A 22,594-nucleotide genomic window follows, 5' to 3' on the forward strand; every position below is an offset into this window, starting at 1 on the left:
CTTTAACTTAACTTTAACTTTACACATACAAACTGTAGCACACAAAAAAGCACATTTAATAAATAAAAACGTTATTATGGTCTTACCTTTACTTATAAATGAAGTCCATGCGCCGCTACTTTTGAAAAAATGCATCGATAACTTGTTTATAGAAGTCTGCTTATCTTTCTTCAGTTTTAAAAGTCTCTCTGTCTCGATGGAGATCTTCCTTTAATTATTACCTCCTGCTTCGATTGAAAGTCCAGTTTAGTAAACTGTTTTATTTTAGATATGTAATCCTCCATGGTAAAAGTTCAGGCGAGAGGAAAAAATAAACGATCGCTGCTAACTGTTGCTGCTTGTTGTCACTTCTTCTGCAGCCGAGTAGTCGCAAGAATGATCTCTGGGATCACTAGCGTCCTCTATCACCACGAGGCGGGATTACTGCGAGCCTCACCCAGTGCATCTTCGCAGCTGTTTTATGATTGCTCAGCACAAGAAATACATTACACACATACAGTTGTTGACAAAATACACTGTACATTATATACCTCAGCTAACTAAACTATAGAAATGTATAATATAATTCATATAGCAATACGGTCTCACTGCACAGCAGGCCAGCAGTTAGCCGAGTCATTGCGCAATCCATGGCGAGGCTCAACTGGCAGGTGACTCACCGCAAGTCTCTTCTCAGTATTTGAACGGCAAATGTGAAAATTCAGCGATTTTGAATAAAAATAATCTAAAACTGGTGAAGTTATATGGAAAATAACTTTATAGTATAACCACTGGATACATATAACAATTTAATTAATTTTTTTTCTTTTCAATTTTTTTTTCTTTCCATGATGGCACGTGAGGCCCCGCCTCACCTGCCTCCCCTGACTGCACGTCTCTGTTAGAATGTCGTAAACAGGTTTTATAAGCTCGAGCTATTAAAATATATTTAATTCATAATTAATCGTTCCTACTTTGCGGGAATGTATTTACCGCAGTCCTAACAATACGAAGGTCCTGGGTTCGATCCTGGGCTCGGGATCTTTCTGTGTGGAGCTTGCATGTTCTCCCCGTGACTGCACCTGGGGATAGGTTGATTGGCAACACTAAATTGGCTCTAGTGTGTGAATGTGAGTGTGAATGTTGTCTGTCTATCTGTGTTGGCCCTGCGATGAGGTGGCGACTTGTCCAGGGTGTACCCCGCCTACCGCCCGAATGCAGCTGAGATAGGCTCCAGCACCCCCCGCGACCCCGAAAGGGACAAGCGGTAGAAAAATGGATGGATGGATGTTGGGAACAAATGAACAGCGATCTCTTTCTATCCCCTCCTGCTCTGGCCCGGCTGCACCAAATGATAATATAAATGCATCTAACCTCTTAAGGCCCAAGCTGTCTGTTTACATGCTTTTTTTATTTATCTTTGCTATTTGGGCTTATTGGACCCTAATTAAAATAAAAACTAAGAATAATCTTTTTATATGATGTACTTAGTCCATAAGTAACAAACGTATACTTCATGTTTAATGACATGCTAATTCTTAATTTTACACTTTTTTTTCCAAATTCCATTGTACGTTATACTCTTCTGACACCACCATATGGCAGTATAAGTGTCCACATAATGGCAGTAGTGTACACAATTTTGGAAATAAGAGCTAAAAGGTGCTGTCCACGCATGTGGCCACTAAGGCCTTTAGAGGGTTAATAAAGTCAAATACAAATAAGGCAACAAGAGAAGTATCTTACACTTTTCTTTTGTAAAGTAAATCTGAACAGCCGATATGGGCATCTACATCAACTATATGATTTGCCTGAGAAGCTGGACAGGACAAAAAAAAAAAAAACAGCGATCAACGAGGGATTATTGTAAATCATCAAAAAAAAAAATAGACTAAAAACAATAAATGTAATAAAAAGTGTACTGACCATTTGATGATGTGTGATGAACACACAGTGAATGATTCTTCTTCTTACTGTTGACTTAGCCGTATTGTACTTAGCAGCCATGACACTTTTGTCGTGACGCTTTGGCTGGGTCACAGCAAGTTCCATTACCAGTTCTAGGGTCGTCATCGCATTCCTCTTCTTTGCTGTCACAAAACAAAACCACAAAAAAGTGCAGGTATACATATTAGACACATTTTATAATTAATACAGGGCAGTGGTTCAATTGTGCAAATAATGTAAACACAGTATTTTAGTGTCATTTTTGGAGTCAGCGGGACATGGGAGTCACATATGCTTAAGGTATATAATTTATGTTTTCTTAGGGATGCAGAATATTATCAGTAACTGATAATTATCGACCAATAATAGCAATTATGACGTCACATCGATAATTCCAATAATGAAAAGTCAACCGATAAAATTAGCCAATAATAATAAAGGCTCTCTGTGTTTGTCCTTGGTCTCTCTGTTGTGGCTTGTGCTGCCGCCTGGCTCCTCAACCCTTCCCCCCCCACTACGGTATGGTCGCATATTTGTGATGTCATGATATCGTGCGGCAGTCACTGGTGTGGGCTTTCTTTGGCATGTTTGAAGAAGACATTTCGCTTGTGCTTTGCAAAACGTGTCTTGCAGAAATTAAACTTGGAGGGTTAAAGACGAGCTAACACGATAAAAAAAAATCTGAAAAAGTCACTAACGTGAAGATTTATGGAAGCAATACGAAGCTGCTTGTGCTGCTAAGACCTAGTGTTAATAGCGGCGACTGCAACAAATGTAACGCCACAAGACTGATGAGAAAGTGCTTGAGAGGAAGCAACAGTTTGAAAGAAAATACCTAAAGATGAAATAACGTGACGACAAAATGAGTACTTATTTATTTTTAACTGCATTGTTCATCCAGAGGAACAGGTTCAGTTCAGTTTCAGTTTATTTCGAACATGGTAACTGTAAGTTAACTTTTGTGACTTCTTAGTGGAAAAAAATCATTATTTTAGCCCTAATTTCTTCATGTTCTACAACTAAATGTTGCTTTTCTAAGTTGCAGGCCCTTATTGCACTATTACTTTATTACAGAAAGAGAAAATATCATTTTATGTATTTTATTTTTGTCAATCAAAAAGAGACTGGACTTTATTTGTTTATATATATATATATATATATATATATATATATATATATATATATATATATATATATATATATATATATATACACATATGTATTGATAACATGTATATAAACATATACGTAAACATTTATATATTTACATACAAGCATACACATATATAATACAAACATATATACATATATATATATATAAATATATATATATATATATATATATATATATATATATATATATATATATATATATATATATATATATATATATATATATACACATATGTATTGATAACATGTATATAAACATATACGTAAACATTTATATATTTACATACAAGCATACACATATATAATACAAATATATATACATATATATATATATAAATATATATATATATATATATATATATATATATATATATATATATATATATACATACATATATATACATATATACATACATATATATATACAGTAAATATATATATATATATATATATATATATATATATATATATATATATATATATATATATATATATATATATATATATATATATATATATATATATATATATATATATATATATATATATGTCCACCAAAACTTTTGACAAAGCTTCTCATTCAATGCGTTTTCTTTATTTTCATGACTATTTACATTGTAGATTGTCACTGAAGGCATCAAAACGTGAAATAACGTGACAAAAAAATGAGTACTTATTTATTTTTAACTGCATTGTTCATCCGGAGGAACAGGTTCAGTTCAGTTTCAGTTTATTTCGAACATGGTAACTGTAAGTTAACTTTTGTGACTTCTTAGTGGAAAAAATTCATCATTTGAGCCCTAATTTCTTCATGTTCTACAACTGAATGTTGCTTTTCTTATAGGCCCTTATTGCACTATTACTTTATTACAGAAAGAGAAAATATAATTTTATGTATTTTATTTTTGTCAATCAAAAAGAGACGGGACTTTATTTGTTTATATATATATATATATATATATATATATATATATATAATATATATATGTATTGATAACATGTATATAAACATATACGTAAACATTTATATATTTACATACAAGCATTCACATATAATACAAATATATATACATATATATATATATATATATATATATATATATATATATATATATACATACATATACATACATATATACAGTATATATATATATATATATATATATATATATATATATAATATATATATATATATATATATATATATATACATACATATACATACATATATACAGTAAATATATATATATATATATATATATATATATATATATATATATATATATATATATATATATATATATATATATATATATATATGTCCACCAAAAGTTTTGACAAAGCTTCTCACACATGTGGAGTTATGTACTTAACAAAAAAAGGTGAGATAACTGAAAATATGTTTTAAATTCTAGTTTCTTCAAAATAGCCACCCTTTGCTCTGATTACTGCTTTGCACACTCTTGGCATTCTCTCGATGAGCTTCAAGAGGTAGTCATCTGAAAGGGTTTTCACTTCACAGGTGGTTTTGATGCCTTCAGTGACAATCTACAATGTAAATAGTCATGAAAATAAAGAAAACACATTGAAATGGGAAGGTGTGCAGTTCTAAAGCATTGTAATAGACCGAATCAACGGTCATTTGATACAGGAGTTATCCAAGTTTTATTGTGTTACAATTTCACCGTTGTGGGTCATGTAATCCTTTCGGCACCGTTTAATTGTAGGAAGACCACATTTTTATTTACCCTCAAAATGGCGACTACTCAACAAATCCTGGGGCGCGTTCGGCAGGAATTCTCATATCGTCATGATGTTATATATTGAGTCCTGGTAAAGCATGAATTAAATACTCAAAGTTATGTATAACATATTTGTTCAAGCTGGGTTTTCTTTTGTTTTTCATTTTTGAAATATCAAGTGATAATTTTGGCTTTTTGAATCACCCTGTATATATATATATATATATGTATATATTTACACATCATGCATCTCTACTTCTGATTGGCGTCATAGGACTAGTTGCCACCTGTTTCTCTAGCATGTACTTGACAGCCCACCAACGCATGTTCATGTGGACACATTTGTCTTCAAATGCCATGGCTATTGTGTAGTATGGACTTAGTGTAGCCGCAGTGTGTCTGTGCATGCCTACAGCAACAGAGTTTGTGTTTGTGTGTTCGGGCCCTCCTCCGTACAGAACTGCAGTCCAGGTTTTTTTGTGTGGAGCTGGGCTGGGTGAGTAAGCCTCCCCCCTCACCAATGAATAGAAGATATGGGAGGAGGCTTGAAGAGGCTGCTGTGGGTGGGAGGCTCGGGCTTAGCCAAAGAAAAAAAAAAACTCCTTGAATTTGCGTACACTCGCATTCCTCACAAAAAAAACAACAAAGTTGCCTGGCTGGGAGGCGAGCCCTCACACTCCAGGAGGTCGGCCCTGGTCCCTGAATCTTATCTTAGCAAGACCCTTTAGACAATTGTACACACCTAGTTATGTGGGAAGGCCCTTTTTCTACTCCTTGAAGGCACATAGGGTGAGTTTGGTGTGGAATCACACCACGCATTTTGGGCATGAACTAGAACAGGGGTTCTTAAAGGCCTACTGAAATGAATTTTTTTTATTTAAACGGGGATAGCAGATCTATTCTATGTGTCATACTTGATCATTTTGCGATATTGCCATATTTTTGCTGAAAGGATTTAGTATAGAACAACGACGATAAAGATTGCAACTTTTGGTATCTGATAAAAAAAAGGCTTGCACCTACCGGAAGTAGCGTGACGTAGTCAGTTGAACATATACGCAAAGTTCCCTATTGTTTACAATGATGGCCGCATGAAGTGAGAGAGATTCGGACCGAGAAAGCGACAATTTCCCCATTAATTTGAGCGAGGATGAAAGATTTGTGGATGAGTAAAGTGCAAGTGAAGGACTAGTGGGGAGTTGAAGCTATTCAGATAGGGAAGATGCTGTGAGAGCCGGGGGTGACCTGATATTCAGCTGGGAATGACTACAACAGTAAATAAACACAAGACATATATATACTCTATTAGCCACAACACAACCAGGCTTATATTTAATATGCCACAAATTAATCCTGCATAAAAACACCTGCGTGTTTGTTATGCTAGCTCCTAGCTCCTCTGCTAGCTCCTAGCTCCATAGAACACGCCAATACAATTCAAACACCTGATCAACACACACAATCACTCAGCCCAAAAGACCGTTTACCTAACCCAAGGTTCATAAAGCTTATATATTTTTAAAAAGTTACGTACGTGACGCGCACATACGGTCAAGTTATCGAATGTTTAGCAGCCAAGGCTGCATACTCACGGTACCTGATATTCAGCTGGGAATGACTACAACAGTAAATAAACACAAGACATATATATACTCTATTAGCCACAACACAACCAGGCTTATATTTAATATGCCACAAATTAATCCTGCATAATAACACCTGCGTGTTTGTTATGCTAGCTCCTAGCTCCTCTGCTAGCTCCTAGCTCCATAGAACACGCCAATACAATTCAAACACCTGATCAACACACACAATCACTCAGCCCAAAAGACCGTTCACCTAACCCAAGGTTCATAAAGCTTATATATTTTTAAAAAGTTACGTACGTGACGCGCACGTACGGTACGTGTTATGCTAGCTCCTAGCTCCTCTGCTAGCTCCTAGCTCCATAGAACACGCCAATACAATTCAAACACATGATCAACACACACAATCACTCAGCCCAAAAGACCGTTCACCTAACCCAAGGTTCATAAAGCTTATATATTTTAAAAAAGTTACGTACATACGCAAAAAAAAGCCAAAGCTGCATACTCACAGTAGCACGTCTGCGTCTTTGTCATCCAAATCAAAGTAATCCTGGTAAGAGTCTGTGTTGTCCCAGTTCCCTACAGGCGTCTGTGTATCCAAATCAAAAGTCCTCCTGGTTAGAGTCTCTGTTATCCGAGTTCTTCCATCTTGACTGCATCTTTCGGGAATGTAAACAAAGAAGCGCCGGCTGTGTACTGTTGTGGCTGACTACGTTCGAAAAATATGTCCATTTCGCACCGACAACTTTCTTCTTTGCTTGCTTGGCTTCCTTCTCCATAATGCAATGAACATGATTGAAACAGATTCACGAACACAGATGTCCAGAATACTGTGGAATTATGAAATGAAAACAGAGCTTTTTCGTATCGGCTTCAATGTGGAAGGCATACCCGTGTTCGCCGGGCTACGTCACACGCATACGTCATCCTCAGAGGCGTTTCGAACCGGAAGTTTAGCGGCAAATTTAAAATGTCACTTTATAAGTTAACCCGGCCGTATTGGCATGTGTTATAATGTTAAGATTTCATCATTGATATATAAACTATCAGACTGCGTGGTCGGTAGTAGTGGGTTTCAGTAGGCCTTTAACCTTTCTGACCTAAGGGCCCAGCTTTTCCACTACAGAGGGGCCCTGAGTCCACTTAAATATTAACACTGAATTAGTAATCTTAATCTTGATTTTAATCGTATTCAATCATATCTAAACTGCTTACAGTTTACCACCTTTTCAAATGATTTTCAAACCATATGTTAATCACAGAGATTATTATCAAGGCTTAGGTCAGGCTGATTACAAAAATAAATACTAATCAGATCTACTGCAAAAGAAAGGACTCAATAACTGATGAAAAATACATTTACACACAATTAGGCAGTGCGAAAATGAATACATTCTAAGTAATTTGATAATAAATGTTTCTTAAATAAACTGTCAATAAAATTAAAGTGCAAATGAAAATACAACTTCACCCCTTTAAAGGCCTACTGAAACCCACTACTACCGACCACGCAGTCTGATAGTTTATATATCAATGATGAAATCTTAACATTACAACACATGCCAATACGGCCGGGTTAGATTAGTAAAGTGCAATTTTAAATTTCGCGCGAAATATCCTGCTGAAAACGTCTCGGTATGATGACGTTTGCGCGTGACGTCACGGATTGTAGCCGACATTTTGGGACACCATTGTGGCCAGCTATTAAGTCGTCTGTTTTCATCGCAAAATTCCACAGTATTCTGGACATCTGTGTTGGTGAATCTTTTGCAATTTGTTTAATGAACAATGGAGATAGCAAAGAAGAAAGCTGTAGGTGGGAAGCGGTGTATTAGCGGCCGGCTGCAGCAACACAAACACGTAGCCGGTGTTTCATTGTTTACATTCTCGAAGGATGACAGTCAAGCTTTACCATTGGCCTGTGGAGAACTGGGACAACAGAGACTCTTACCAGGAGGACTTTGAGTTGGATACGCAGACGTGGTACCGTGAGTACGCAGCTGCGGCTTCCAAACATTTGATCGCTTGCCCGTACGTGCGTGCCGCTATGTGCATGTCACGTAGGTAACTTTGGGGAAATATATGTGCTGTATGAACTTTGCGGAGGTGAACGGTACTTTGGGCTGTGGGATTGAGGGTGTTGTGCGGGTGTTTGATTTGTATTGGCGAGTTATATGGACGGGAGGGGGGAGGTGTTTGTTATGCGGGATTAATTTGTGGCATATTAAATATAAGCCTGGTTGTGTTGTGGCTAATAGAGTATATATATGTCTTGTGTTTATTTACTAATTTAGTCATTCCCAGCTGAATATCAGGTCCCACCCGCCTCTCACAGCATCTTCCCTATCTGAATCGCTTCCACTGCCCTCTAGTCTTTCATGCTCACTTTCCTCATCCACGAATCTTTCATCCTCGCTCAAATTACTGCTTTCTCGGTCCGAATCGCTCTCGCTGCTGGTGGCCATGATTGTAAACAATGTGCAGATGTGAGGAGCTCCACATCCTGTGACGTCACGCTACTTCCGGTACAGGCAAGGCTTTTTTTTATCAGCGACCAAAAGTTGCAAACTTTATCGTCAATGTTCTCTACTAAATCCTTTCAGCAAAAATATGGCAATATCGCGAAATGATCAAGTATGACACATAGAATGGACCTGCTATCCCCGTTCAAATAAGAAAATCGCATTTCAGTAGGCCTTTAATCCTAATTTTTGCGCTTAAGAAACGTCTCTTTATGATTTTAGTTTTTCGTTGGATATTGTCATTACTAATCAGTGGTGGAAAAGTGTATTACAACTGAGTACTGCTGCGGCCTGTACGGACAACAGCTGATAAACAGATACACTATATAGCCAAAATAATTTGGCCACCCATCCAAATGATTAGAATCAGGTGTCCTAATCACTTGGCCCGGCCACAGGTGTATAAAATCAAGCACTTAGGCATGGAGGACTGTTTCTACAAACATTTGTGAAAGAATGGGCCGCTCTCAGGAGCTCAGTGATTTCCAGCGTGGAACTGTCATAGGATGCCACCTGTGCAACACATCCAGTCGTGAAATGTCCTCGCTCTTAAGTATTCCAAAGTCAACTGTCGGCTTTATTATAAGAAAATGGAAGAGTTTGGGAACAACAGCAACTCAGCCACAAAGTGGTAGGCCATGTAAACTGACAGAGAGGGGTCAGCGGATGCTGAAGTGCGTAGTGCAAAGACTTTCTGCACAGTCAGTTGCTACAGAGCTCCAAACGTCATGTGACCTTCCAATTAGCCCACGTACAGTACGCAGAGAGCTTCATGGAATGGGTTTCCATGGCCGAGCAGCTGTATCTAAGCCATACATCATCGGATGCAGTGGTGTAAAGCACGTCGCCACTGGACTCTAGAGCAGTAGAAACGCGTTCTCTGGAGTGATGAATCACACTTTTCCATCTGGCAATCTGATGGACGAGTCTGGGTTTGGAGGTTGCCAGGAGAACGGTACATTTCGGACTGCATTGTGCCGAGTGCGAAATTTGGTGGAGGAGGTATTATGGTGTGGGGTTGTTTTTCAGAAGTTGGGCTTGGCCCCTTAGTTCCAGTGAAAGGAACTTTGAATGCTCCAGGATACCAAAACATGTTGGACAATTCCATGCTCCCAACCTTGTGAAAACAAGGTGACTGTGCACCAGTGCACAAAGCAAGGTCCATAAAGACATGGATGACAGAGTCTGGTGTGGATGAACTTGACTGGCCTGCACAGAGTCCTGACCTGAACCAGAAGAGTTGAAGCTGTAATAGCTGCAAAAGGTGGACCCACATCATATTGAACCCTATATGTTAGGAATGGGATGGCACTTCAAGTTCATATGTGAGTCAAGGCAGGTGGCCAAATACTTTTGGCAATAAAGAGATATTTCTTGCGGCCCAACAAAGGGGCCCTGGCCATGACTAAGAAACACCATATTGACCATATTCTTCACTCTAGTGTTTATGTCAATTTTGACTAAATTATCTATGACACAATTCAATCAGGAAATTTATTTATATTACTATGTTCACGCTTTTTGCGCATGATCAGCCTGTAATTATCAACTGTGGCAGCAGAGGTCACTGTAGCCAACTCTAGAGGAAAAGTTGCTTTATTTCCAAGACCCAAAATGTAAAAATCAGGTTTTTCTCCAGAATCTGACATGGACATATACATAATAAAGCAATGATACAGAACAAAACCAATGTTGAATTGTTGCAATAGCCATGAATTAAAAGTAAATATTAATTTGCAATTAGCATTATATTTTGTTTAACGCATACAAAAAGTTGTGTTGCAATGTTTATGTAGTTTTGATGGTCAATACTGGAACTTTTAAAAACAGTTTGGATGTGAAGGTTAAAGAAGTAAAAAAAGGTTAGCCGTAAATGAAAGTGTGATTTCATAATGTCTAAAAAGAAAGGCTCTGGCTTGAACAAGTGGGTCCACCCACCTGCGTGTGAGAGGCTGCATGGCGGTTACAGAGACACAAGTGTGTGGGATCGGCTCGCTTGGCCTGCTCATGCGATCTAATCGTTGCGAGAGAGGCAGCACGCCTTGATCCGCCCACCTGGACCGGGCGAGCGGCTGTTAGCCCATTAGCTTCTCAAAACACCTGAAATGAAACAGTGGACAGGTAACAGACAATTTGTTTTAGTCACTCACTTTTTATCTACATTGGGTGGCAGGAGCTGTAAGACCAGAAAAATAACACCATTTGTCTTTTATAACACAACAAACCATACTTCATAGCCTAAATTGTAGTCCTAGTAGACACTAGGGTTGTACGGTATACCGATATTGGTATAGTACCGCCTCTAAAAAGTACCGGTCCCCCACCCTCTACCCCCCCTTCGTCGTCACATTGTGTCATTGTTGGTTTCATGAGCAGAGGAGCATGTTCGGCAGTGCACAATCACGGAGTACTTACAAGCAGGCACAGTATGTAGACAGAAAATGGAGAATGGATGCATTTTGGTCTAAAAACTAACGATAACGTGGAAGTTATAACACTGAAACGCCCTCAGGAAGAGGTGCTTTAAGACATTGCTAGCTAGCTGGCTAGCGGCTAAAGTCCAGCCGCAGTCGGCAGTGTTTTAGCTACTTCTAAATCACTAATCCTTGTCTCCATGGTGACAAATAAAGTAAGTTTCTTACAAGTATCATCCCTGCAGGACGAGGAATAGCTAAACATGCTTCACTACACACTGTAGCTCACCGGCGTTACAATGTAAACAAACGCCATTGGTGGATCTACACCTGACATCCACTGTAATGATACCAAGTACAGGAGCGTATCTAGTCGATACTACTATGATTACATCGATATTTTTTAGTATCATAAAACCTTTTTCGTTTTTTAAAAATTTATATTATGTTTATGAACTCAGGAAATACGTCCCTGGACACATGAGGACTTTGAATATGACCGATGTATGATCCTGTAACTACTTGGTAGCGGATTGATACCCAAATTTGTGGTATCATCCAAAACTAATGTAAAGTATCAAACAACAGAAGAATAAGTGATTATTACATTTTAACAGAAGTGTAGATAAAACATGTTAAAAGAGAAAGTAAGCAGATATTAACAGTAAATGAACAAGTATATTAATAATTCATTTTCTACCGCTTGTCCTTTATAATTTTGACAAAATAATTTAATGAGAAATGACACAATATGTTACTGCATACATCAGCAGAAATATTAGGAGCCTTTTTTTTTGCTTACTTACTAATAAAAGACACATTTTCTAGTATGTTCACTATTTTATTTAAGGACAAAATTGTTCTTGGATTGCAATAAGAAACATATGTTTAATGTACCCTAAGATTTTTAGTTAAAATAAAGCCAATAATGCCATTTTTTGTGGTACCCTTTATTTAGAAAAGTATTGAAAAGTACCGAAATACATTTTGTTACCGGTACCAAAATATTGGTATCGAGACAACACTAGTAGACACCAAATCTCAAAAGAAGGCAATAGTACCATGTGACTTCTCCCAGCCAATAAGAACATTCATGATAATATCCTCCTCAGTACCAGCATCCTCTGCAGTGGACATTAGTGTTTTGATAGTTGTTAAGAGAGCATTTACTATTTTTAGATATATACATCAGGGCTTTCAAGTTAACTCATCTGATTAATCTTTGAAAAATGGTTGCAATAATCAGGTATATGCACAAATTAACCACACAATTTATTTTGACCATACAGGGTACTTTACCTTAACCGCGAATGGTTACCTGAAACGTACCTTTGATAAAAACAGTTTTGTGCAAATAAGTGACTTGCATTAAAGTAAACCCATTTTAAAAATGTTCCTGAATGACATTCCAACAATAAAGTTGCATTTGTGTCCAAATTATGGGGTCTTTTTTAAATTAATCTGTATTATGCAAGCGGTTAATAACCCATTATTAATCATGATTAATCTTAGTTTAAAAGTGAGATTAATCTGATTTTAAAAAAATATCATTTGACAACACTTTTTAAATGTAACAAAATACACTGTAAATACTTTATCAAATTATAAATGTGATTGGTAAAGAGTGGCTGAAAACGTTTTTAGGAAAGGCAGTACTACAATTAGTTTACAAAACTAGCACCCTCAAGAATAATTTGTTATCCACTGAAAAATAAAGGAACATTTTTATACTGTTGCATTATCAAACGACTTGTCCCACACAAAAACATTACTGTATTGCAAAAAAAATTCAGGGCTCTTTTCAACTAAGTATTTTCAAAGTCAAATCTGATTCTGATATGATTTTGGGGGGGATTGTTTGTTTTAAGAGCACAGCTAATGGGGATTCCCTCATATAAACATACCTTGTTCACAACGTTTTCCGCCTAAAAGGAAAAGGCTGAGATAAACAAAGAAATACTGGAGCTCTGTCTGACAGTGGGCTACTGTCCCGACAGACATTCTCCCAACACACCTGCTGTACACGGGGGGTCCCGGGTACTCAACTGGCCTGTCTTCTACGGAGAGAGGACAGGGCTTCGATTGGACTGCGAGGTTGATAGTCAAATCAGACTCCTTTGAATCGAAATGTCGAATATTCTAAGACAAACTCAGAGCCCGGGGGCCAGATCGGGCCCACCACATTTTTTTATATGGCCGGCAAAAGCCTGGAAATAATGGGCATCAAAAAAATACTTCTTCTCTCCAACTAAATGTACCGTATTTTTTTAACTATAAGTCGCAGTTTTTTTCATAGTTTGGCCGGGGGTGCGACTTATACTCAGGAGCGACTTATGTGTGAAATTATTAACACATTACCGTAAAAGATCAAATAATATTATTTAGCTCATTCACGTAAGAGACTAGACGTATAAGATTTCATGGGATTAAGCGATTAGGAGTGACAAATTGTTTGGTAAATGTATAGCATGTTCTATATGTTATAGTTATTTGAATGACTCTTACCATAATATGTTACGTTAACATACCAGGCACGTTCTCAGTTGGTTATTTATGCGTCATATAACGTACACTTATTCAGCCTGTTGTTCACTATTCTTTATTTATTTTAAATTGCCTTTCAAATGTCTATTCTTGGTGTTGGGTTTTATCAAATAAATATCCCCCAAAATATGCGACTTATACTCCAGTGTGACTTATATAAGTTTTTTTCCTTCTTTATTATGCATTTTCGGCCGGTGCGACTTATACTCCGGAGCGACTTATACTCCGAAAAATACGGTATTCGTTCTTTCTATTAAGACAGAAAAAATATATGTACTGCATTTAATTGCATATCTTTTAAACTTGAATATTATCTGGTTATGCAACAAATAGTTTTATATTCTGTATTACAAAATAGTTTTTGTTCAAATAAATATTTAAATATCCGCTTGTCACCTTGACTTATGATTTCAAAGGAAGTTATCCATCAGTTTCAATGTAAAAAAATGTATTTGTGTAATAATATCATGAAGTGTTGCTACAAATATATTAATATATTATTCACTGTTATAAGCAGCTCTCTGAAGGCAGTCATAACTGCGATGCGGCCCTCAATGGAAAGGAGTTTGAAACCCCGCTCTACGAGAACCCCTACAAAAATGATGAATAATGATAAAAATATGATAATAAATAACAATAAAAGAACACCGTTTCTCTATCAAATACTTAGTAATTTCTCATGTGTGTCCTTTTTTAAATTTGCAATAGGTGGTTAAAAAAAATATTCATTTGTCAAGATTTTCTGAGAAATTAAGGAACTTATTAAAAAAAATTGCAATGTTTTCAAAAGTAAATAACTTGATAGGCATTTTTGTATTGAGATTGACTATAATCATGCATAAACTTACTCACTAGCAACAAAAACAGCATTCAACTACATGAATTACTAGTCATTTCCAACAGACAGTGTACGTTATCATTAACATGTGTGCTTTAGTAGTTGGTGATCTTCTAACAAGTAGAGGATGATGAACAGAGAAGACATACTGTAGCTGTTGTGTGTGGTCAACAGTGCTTTAACCTCAGTTCCCCCTTCAAGCACAAAATAATGAAGCCATGCAGGCTCTTGGCTCTCCTTTCTTCTGGTCTGTTTGCTGATTATGGCTGTGATGCACAAACATGACTTACCTGTGTGGTCGCTGTGTGGACGCGCACAAAAATAGTTGACTTGCACCTCACACCTTGTTGCAGTGCGGTCTTGTTGTCGCTCTTTGGTGTGTGTGTGTGTGTGTGTGCGTGTGTGTGTTGACAGGCATCTGTCTGGCCTGCCCTGCAGCCTGACTGCTTTTAATTAGGAGGTGCCATGGTGCCTCAGGGCTCTCTTGCTGACACACAGACACACACACACACACACACACACACACACAAGCAAACACACGCACACACACAAGCTACCTGAGGGCAGACGAAGGCTGCCCCACCAAGGCTGTCCTCGTTAGCTCTTATTCAACACCACACACACACACACACACACACACACACACACACACACACACACACACACACACACACACACACACACACATATACATCTATATATATATATATATACATTTTTATATACCAATATAAATACATATATTTATGTATATAAATACATGTATATACACATACACAGATATATATATACATACATACATATATATATATATATATATATATATATATATATATATATATATATATATATATATATATATATATATATATATATATATATATATATATATATATATATAGAGAGAGAGAGAGAGAGAGAGAGAGAGAGGGAGAGAGAGAGATAAGGTAGATAGATATAAAGATAGATAGATAGATAGATATATTAGGGAAATAATTCATATGGCCCCATTCCTGGTTGGATCTAATGTGATAAGAAGGGTAAGAGGTAATCCTTTTGCCATGCAGTGTGCTAAAAATTATACGAAAGGCCACTCAGCGTATCAACTGACATTATGGTCAAAGTTGGAATTGCCACAAAACCCATATTAAGATACTCAACACTCTACTGCAATCTGGCAGCTAAAGTAAATAGCGTGCCCCCCAATTTGTCACATTGCATGTGTCAGGTAAGCTGTGACAAATGGGGCCATATGAATACCCTTCCTACTGTGTGTATGTATGTATGTATATATATATATATGTATATATATATATATATATATATATATATATATATATATATATATATATATATATATATATATATATATATATATATATATATATATATATATATATATATATACATATATATATATATATATATATATATACACTGTATATATATATTTATTTTTCATGTGCCCGCAAGCATCCTGCACTACAACGAGCTAATGCAACAAAATGTCGTTCTTATCTGTACTGTAAAGTTCAAATTTGAATGACAATACAAGAAAGTCTAAGTCTATGTAACTTGTGCTTTGACTTTATTAGTTTATTTTGAGTCTGACGGTTTATTATTTCTGCCGTGCAATATGGCAATAATCATTAACAGCTGATAACTGGCAGCAGGAGCGACAACATTACATAATTAAATGACCTTGCATGCATCTACATATGAGGAAGCAAGCGTGTGGACTATTGTGACTCTTTCTGTTTATTTCTATAATGCAAGGGGCCGGTTATGATTAATAACTGGTAGGTGGCACGATCGTATTGATTAAGCAAGCTGTTCGTTGCACAAATGTGCTAATGCGGGATTGAGCCTCTTGTTGGCTCTGATTTTGTGGATTATTCTAATGTGGCAGTTATCATTAAGAGCTTATAACTGGCGGGAGGATAACATTAAAGTATTAAATGCATTAGTGTACCTGTGTATGTGCAAGAAAGTGCGTGGATTATTTGGACTCTTTTTGTTCATTTCTATTTTGCAAGGTGGTGATTTTGATTAATAACTGATGGGGGTAGCGATTGCATTGATTAAGCAACCTGTTTGCTCATGTATTATCAAGGCTCTTGTTGGCTCTCATATTGTGAATTATTTGGACTCCTCCTGTTTATTTCTATCATATAATGTGACACTTGTCATTAACATCTGATAACTGGCGGGAGGAGCGAAAATATTACATCATTATATTACAGAGCACAGTCATCTTCAACCACTGTGCCGTGAGATATTAAGTTAAGTTAAAGTACCAATGATTGTCACACACACACTAGGTGTGGTGAAATTTGTCCTCTGCATTTGACCCATCCCCTTGATTACCCCCTGGGAGGTGAGGGGAGCAGTGGGCAGCAGCGTAGCCGCGCCCGGGAATCATTTTTGGTGATTTAACCCCCAATTCCAACCCTTGATGCTGAGTGCCAAGCAGGGAGGTAATGGGTCCCATTTTTATAGTCTTTGGTATGACTCGGCCGGGGTTTGAACTCACAACCTACCGATCTCAGGGCGGACACTCTAACCACTAGGCCACTGAGTAGGCTGTTGTCTGGTGTGCTGTGGGAAATTATGCAACTTCAACTAATTGGTCCAAAAAGTATTTTTTGCAAATCAATAATCATAATGTGCCGTTGTCTAGTGCAGACCTGGGCAATTATTTTGACTCAGGGGCCAAATTTAGAGAAAAATATGTGTCTGGGGGCCGGTATATCTGATTTTTAGGAACATCAATACAAAAACTCACAATAATGTCTGGTTAAATGCTAAAAACATTATGACAGACCGCCTTAAAAGACAGAATGGAATTATGATTTTTTTTTACTGAATAAGACACCCAGAATGTACATGTAAATAAAGAATGTGGGATTTACAACATTAACTATGAACGAGAAAACACTGAATATTGACAACATATGAACGTCACACCCTCTCTCGATCGACATATTTTACAATCAAGCGAAACGCAACACAAATGCAACAAACACAGCGAAATATGAACGTGAAGGTTAATTTAAAAAAAACACTTACAATCTGATACATCTGATACATCACTAAGCTTTAGAACATTGTTGTAAAAATCTCCTTTCGCGTTTGTCCCTGACACCCGCATTTCAGGCTGGCCGCTCTGGAAACACTCTGTGGAAACGCTCCCCACCCACACTGCTTGGTGCCTCGTCTGAGCTGTTGTGACTTAGATTACCATAGTAACTAATTAGATTACCATAGTAACTAGTATATCATGCAAAAGCGCAGATTCCAACCATTGAAATAATTTGTATAGTTCAAGACTTACGATCATTTGAAAACATCACTGCACATCATAATGGCAGCTACAGTTTTCATCTGAAAGATCTAAAAAAATGATTTAGGAATGTCCGGCGGGCCAGATTGAAAAGCTGAAGGGGCCGCATGTGGCCCCCGGGCCTTAATTTGCCCAGGTCTGGTCTAGTGCCTGTGCTGGGTAGAGCTTGGCAGGGTAATCTTATAATACTCCATATCAGTAGGTAGCAGCAGGTAGTTCATTGCTTTGTAGAAGTCGGAACGCGTCGAGGATGGTTTGTCGTGATCCTGATATGCAGAGCACCGCGGGAGACAAAAAGGTATGTAACGCTTAAACCAAAAATGAACAAAAGGCAAGTCCCGCTAGGAAAAGGCACTGAAGCATAGGGATGGCTATGCAAAACAAAAGTAAAACTGAACTGGCTACAAAGTCAACAAAAACAGAATGCTGGACGACAGCAAAAACTTACAGCGTGTGGAGCAAAGACGGCGTCCACAAAGCACATCCGTACATGACATGACAATCAACAATGTCCCCACAAAGAAGGATAGCGTACGCACAACTTAAATAGTCTTGATTGCGAAAACAAAGCAGGTGCAGGCAATAGCACTCAAAGGAAGGTGTGAAGCTGCAACAAAAAAGGAAGGGTCACCAAAATAACAGCGCAAGACAGGAACTAAAGCACTACACACAGGAAACAACAACAAACTCAAAATAAGGCACGGCAACCTGGTGGAGTTTCATTTTTTTAACCTTTTCTGCTGGTGGTGTGCCTCCGTATTTTTTTAATGAAAAAAATGTGCCTTGGCTCAAAAAAGGTTGGAAAACACTGACCTAGCATGTGTGTACCCTTGTATGTAGAAGCAAACGTGTGGAATATTTTGAATTTTTTGTTAATTTCTATTATTTCTGTTATGGTTATTAACTGGCAGAAGGAGCTATTGCCCTGATTACCGTATTTTTCGGACTATATGTTGCAGTTTTTTTCATAGTTTGGCCGGGGGTGCGACTTATACTCAGGAGCGACTTATGTGTGAAATTATTAACACATTACCGTAAAATATCAAATAATATTATTTAGCTCATTCACGTAAGAGACTAGACGTATAAGATTTCATGGGATTTAGCGATTAGGAGTGACAGATTGTTTGATAAACGTATAGCATGTTCTATATGTTATAGTTATTTGAATGACTCTTGCCGTAATATGTTACGTTAACATACCAGGCACGTTCTCAGTTGGCTATTTATGTGTCATATAACACAGTGGTACCCAACCTTTTTGTAGCTGCGGACCGGTCAACGCTTGAAAATTTGTCCCACGGACCGGGGGAGGGGAGGAGCTTTTATTTTTATTTTTTTTCATAAAGAAATACAATCATGTGTGCTTACGGACTGTATCCCTGCAGACTGTATTGATCTATATTGATATATAATCTATATATTGTGTTTTTTATGTTGATTTAATTTTTTTTTTTAAACTAAAACCATTTTTTATTTTTTTATTTTTTATTTATTTTTTTATTTTTTTATTTCTTTAATTTTTGGGGACTACTGATACAACATACACTTATTCAGCCTGTTGTTCACTATTCTTTATGTATTTTAAATTGCCTTTCAAATGTCTATTCTTGGTGTTGGGTTTTATCAAATAAATTTCCCCAAAAAATGTGACATATACTCCAGTGCGACTTATATATGTTTTTTTCTTTCTTTATTATGCATTTTCGTCCGGTGCGACTTATACTCCGGAGCGACTTGTACTCCGAAAAATACGATAATGTACAAACAAATGCATGTGTTATCAAGCCTCCTGCTAGCTCTGATTTTGTGGATTATTTTTGAGTTTATTTCGTCGTATCATGTAATACAGAGATTATAATTAATAGTACCTGGCGGATATTGATTATATAACGCACTTACGTTTTATGCACATAGATGCTGGCCAGGCTTACCTCTTCCAAGCTTTATATCGGGTTAAGTTCTGGTTAAATAAAGCCATGGGGTCGTGTCACATGATCTCCGCGATGAAACCCAGGATGCTGAGGTTAGGAGAACATGGCGGTCATGAGTGAAATTGAGCAATAATGACTTTGTTAATCCTAAACTCCTCCCCTTATACAGGAGTAACAATGGCTGCTTTGTTGCTACCTCATAGCACGTTAATGGTGTGTAACCAAGTGAACAACGCCATTAAAACCCCCAGTGGGTGTCAGTCACAGCCCCCTGGAAGTCCACCAGCCTTCATCACAAAGCCCTCGACACAGGTGCCACTTACAGGCCTGTTGCTATGACGCCAGCGGCTGCTCAAGAAATAGCCGGGGTCCATCTTATAGGATGAATGTTGTTTTCCTGGCCGTCTGGCCGGCCTGCTAGCAGTTAGTGGCTAACCCCCGTTTATATATACTGGATGCCAGTGTGTGCTGGCTGCATAGCGCTCACCCCGTGCAAAACAGTGTCACTCACCAAGAGGACGGGCTGCGGTCCGCTCGGGTCTGTGTTGTCTCCGCAGAGGAGGGGAAGTGGGCTCCTTCGTCTTCTTGTGTGTTTTTTAGGCCAACTGGACAACGTTCATCGTGTGTCATGAGTCCTGTTAGGGGAAAAATAAATACCTTAGGACACACTCACGACATTCCACTCCCCCACTCTGCTCTGCAGGATTACATGCACCATCACTTCTTAATGCAATGAATGTATTACGGCCACTTTCCTGAAGTGTATATCTTTCTATTCATTTACATCAGGGGTGTCCAAACTTTTTCCACTGAGGGCCGCACATTGAAAAATCAAAGCTAGCAGGGGCCATTTTGATATATATATTTTTAAAAACCAATACAATATATGTATAAAAAATATACATTTAGGCTTCCACTCAGGCTTGATCCCGGGGACCCCAAAGGGTTTTGGTCCAAAAAATATAAAAAATGTATCATTATTCAGTATTATTATTTGTGTTATTATTCAAGTTTTTAAATCTCTAGATCAACATTAGGTCTATCTGTCAATATAAAAAACAATTAAGATTTAAATTGTATGCTTTTTTTGTCAAAGAAAATCCTTTTTTTTAATGAAAAAAAACACAAAATATGCAATATTTTCACCCAATAAAATTTTTAAGTGGGATATTTGAGATTATATAATAATTGGAGCCTTAAAAAGGTCAATAACTCATAACACCATTGATTTTAATTCATTATTATTTTTTGAGCAATGACACTTAAAAACTAATCACACTAAAATTGTAGGGGATCCAAAAGGTTCCTACTCATTAAAGTGTTAAAAAATAAATTATAATTTTTTTTTTTTTACTGTTTACTTTTAACACAATAATCTCGAGATCAACTTCAGATTTATCTGTCAATTATAAGTTTTATTGTTGTTTATATTTTTTGTTTGTTTGTTTTAGGCCCTTCTTTTAAAAAAACAGCTCGTTTTTTTACATGGCAAACACAAAATATGCAACATTTTCCCCAAAAAATATCTCAAAATATTTAATGTGACGTAATTGGAGCCTTGAATAGGTCAATAATTCATAATGACATTGATTTTGATCCATTATTATTTTTTAAAGAAAGAAACAGCCTAAATGGCAGCTTTGTGTGATTAGAGTAAACATTGCTACATTTTCTTGTTACATTTCACCTGTTTGCTCTTTAAATACCACTTTTAATGTTTTTTCTTTTTTTCAATCGTATTTTTAAAATGTGCCGTGGGGCCGTTAAAAAATGACCTGCGGGCCGCAAATGGCCCCCGGCCGCACTTTGGACACCCCTGATTTACATGATGCAACATGGTGGGTGGGTATCATTAATAAATGGTGGGTGGAGGGATTGTATTGATTTTTTTGACACTTGGACGATGCCGATTCTGGTTCCTCGTTTTGGTTCAGGTTTCCAACGATTCTCGATTCCGATTATTTTAAGAGGCAGGGTGAAAAATGTACTATGACTTTCGGACGGGGCTTTTTTCAAACAGTATATACCGTATTTTTCGGATTATAAATCGCACCGGCCGAAAATGCATAATAAAGAAGGAAAAAAACATATATAAGTCACACTAGAGCAAGGGTGTCCAAACTTTTTCCACTGAGGGCCGCATACGGAAAAATTAAAGCATGCGGGGGCCATTTTGATATTTTTAATTTTCAAACCATAACAAAATATATGGATTTTGTTTGTTTTTTACCTTTAGGGCTCCCGGGGACCATAAAGGGTCTAAGTCAGGGGTGTCAAACTCATTTTAGATCGGGGGCCACATGGAGAAAAATCTACACCCCAGTGGGCCGGACTGGTAAAATCCCGGCACGATAACTTAAAAATAAAGACTTCAGATGGTATGGTTTTCTTTGTTTAAAAATAGAACAAGCACATTCTGAAATTGTAATAATCATAATGTTGTTGGGTTTTACACTTACATTTTGCGGTTAATAGTATTCTATCTTTATTTGTCGTTATTTATATTTTCTGAATAAATTATGTGATAATGTTCATCAGTCAACTCCTTGGTGTTGATTTTCAATCTATC

At 37.1% G+C, this 22,594-nt stretch overlaps 1 protein-coding gene and 1 long non-coding RNA gene across 3 annotated transcripts in view; one reads left to right on the forward strand and one right to left on the reverse strand.

Annotated features, from left to right (window-relative positions):
* The window catches only part of LOC133638952 (uncharacterized), a 94,710-nt gene that overhangs the window by 51,577 nt on the left and 20,539 nt on the right, over window positions 1-22,594 (reverse strand). For both annotated transcript variants that reach the window (XR_009823708.1, XR_009823707.1), the window contains exons 2-4: window positions 20,537-20,660; window positions 10,891-11,052; window positions 1,906-2,069 (exon numbers count right to left, since the gene is read on the reverse strand). This is a non-coding gene — a long non-coding RNA (uncharacterized LOC133638952). The remainder of the gene's footprint in view (window positions 1-1,905; window positions 2,070-10,890; window positions 11,053-20,536; window positions 20,661-22,594) is intronic.
* The window catches only part of LOC133638951 (zinc finger and BTB domain-containing protein 7C), a 57,671-nt gene that overhangs the window by 4,937 nt on the left and 30,140 nt on the right, over window positions 1-22,594 (forward strand). The window lies entirely within an intron of this gene.

Source organism: Entelurus aequoreus, linkage group LG21, assembly GCF_033978785.1.
Source record: "Entelurus aequoreus isolate RoL-2023_Sb linkage group LG21, RoL_Eaeq_v1.1, whole genome shotgun sequence".
Lineage (NCBI taxonomy): Eukaryota > Metazoa > Chordata > Actinopteri > Syngnathiformes > Syngnathidae > Entelurus > Entelurus aequoreus.